This window comes from Frieseomelitta varia, unplaced genomic scaffold (genome assembly GCF_011392965.1).
Source record: "Frieseomelitta varia isolate USP_RPSP 00005682 unplaced genomic scaffold, Fvar_1.2 scaffold_322, whole genome shotgun sequence".
Classification (NCBI taxonomy): Eukaryota; Metazoa; Arthropoda; class Insecta; order Hymenoptera; family Apidae; genus Frieseomelitta; species Frieseomelitta varia.
The window spans coordinates 259,627-262,008 of record NW_025110060.1 but is presented as its reverse complement, the minus strand read 5'-3'; positions in this window follow the sequence as shown (position 1 = coordinate 262,008).

The window sequence follows — 2,382 nt, the reverse complement described above, 5'->3', positions numbered from 1 at the left end:
TATTTGTAGGGTAAATAGCGCACGATTTAACATACGTGGTTTAAAACAAATCACGAACAAAGTATTTTTAATTATAATGTTGGCGAAGGAAAAAATATTTGCAGGTAAATAGCGCACGATTTAACATACGTGCTTTGAAATAAATCACGAATAAAGTTTATTAATTTGGGAATCAAAGAATACTTTGAAAAGAAAAAATCCCTTCGTTCTTTCGTAATCAGGCACGTATTCTGACTCCGACAAGCAGCTTGTGATGGGCTTCTGCGACGAGACACGGCACACATAGATTCGAGGCGCGTGTAAAATTTATTCGCGCCGCGATCTGTCGGGACGGTTAATGGCACAGTTTTGTTCCGCAGGAGTAATCGTTCGTATAAAACCGGCGGCGCGCGGCCGTTTGGGAGCAAACAATTTGCCGCGGGGAATAAATTCCGCGTGGTTTGTCTCCGCGTGCCGTTCAAATCAATTTCGCCTCGTACGATTTCATTTCGGTCGTTTCTCCATTTTTCTACTCTCCGAAAAATAAATATTTCCACGGCCGGTGGATGTTGGAATTCTCTTGCGGGCGTCGAAGATGCTCACATAGCGGGACAAATTCACGTCGCGACACAGGGTGAAGTATAATCGAGTGAAGGGTTTCGAGCTCGACTTCTTCGCGAAACGTTTCGGCCATTTCAATATCCCGGCGCAATAATTTATTTCTTTGGACTGAAATAAATGAAGAATGCACAGAAATAAAAGAGAACAAAAGTTACCGATTTTTCTCTCGATTTAGAAAAATTCGAGCTTTTGTAATGTTTCCGAAAATTTGTAACAATCTTGAACAATGTTACACTTGAGAGGAATAACTTTGAATTATCGAATGAAATAATTAATTTAATTGTTTAATCGTAATATGAAAGTTGTGAAAATTAATAGACAATGTCCAGATATATTGTAGAAACAAAATAATTTGACTGTTTCAAGTTTTAAATTGTTCAAACTGTAAAATAATTCGGGTTTCGATGATATCTTTGTACATTATTCAACAATTTTAACTATTTACGTGTAACAATCGAATCAGTGATTGAATTCCCAGGCATTATTTCATAGTTTGAATGATTCATTTATAATAATTAAATTACTTTATTTACAATAACGGAAAAGATAGTTATATAATATACATATATTTCTTCCACTCTGAAACAATAAACGAGCGAAAATTTTTATATGTCGCGCGATTAATTTTGAAACGACGATCACTGTTTAACTCGACTTTTGGCTACATAAATATCTATTTAATCAATGCAGTTATAACATAAAAATTAATATCATGAAAATGTAAATTTAGTTTTAGCCGATAAAAAATTAATAAATTACTACATTCAACATTGGTAACATATTCAGGAAACTGTAACCTTGCGACAGAAATGTAAAAACTACTAAAGTATTGATTAGTATAATAGAAAAATTGCTTTTCGAAATACTAAAAAAAAATTATCAACAGTTCCGGATCACTGACGATCGAAATGTTAGATTAACCTTGAGCGATACGAAAAATCATTACCAATTAATCTTTCGTGTGTATATCGACCAAACTTTAAAAGCTTGAAAAAAATTATCAACTGTCCCGGATTACTGACGACTGAAACATATGATTAACCTTCAGCTGTACGGAGGATCATTATCAATTGAACTTTCGTCGTGTGCACATCGATCAATATTTAGGAGAGAGTTTTAAATAATATTTCTGAATATTCTAATTGTTTAAAGGTTTAAATATTAACTAATATTATCCAATATTGTTTAATTCTAATTGTTTAAATGTTTAAATATTAACTAATATTATCTAATATTATATATATATATATTATACCCTTATTATTAATAATATTAAATTTTTATATGTTTTATATATATTATATATGTATATTATCTATTTAATCAATATTTCTGATAATTTACTTGCAACAATTAAACAATAAATTCCCTTCTGTAATATTTCTAAGTTCTATTTAAAATTTTTAACTAATAATTTATAAGGATCTTGAACAAAGTAATGTATTTGAAAGAAATAACTCTGACTTATTGAATGAAATGATTAATTTAATTGTTTAATCGTAATGTAAAAGTTATGAAAATTATTAAATAATGTCTGGAAATATTGTAGAAAAAAAATTATTTAATTGTTTCAAATGAATTATTCTTCAAACTGTAAAATATTGTAGAAAACTGTAAAATATTGTAGAAAAAAAATAATTTAATTGTTACAAATGAATTATTCTTCAAACTGTAAAATAATGCATTTCGATGATATTTTTGTATATTATTTAACAAATTTAACTATTTATTTATATTATTTAACAAATTTAACTATTTATTTATATTATTTAACAAATTTAA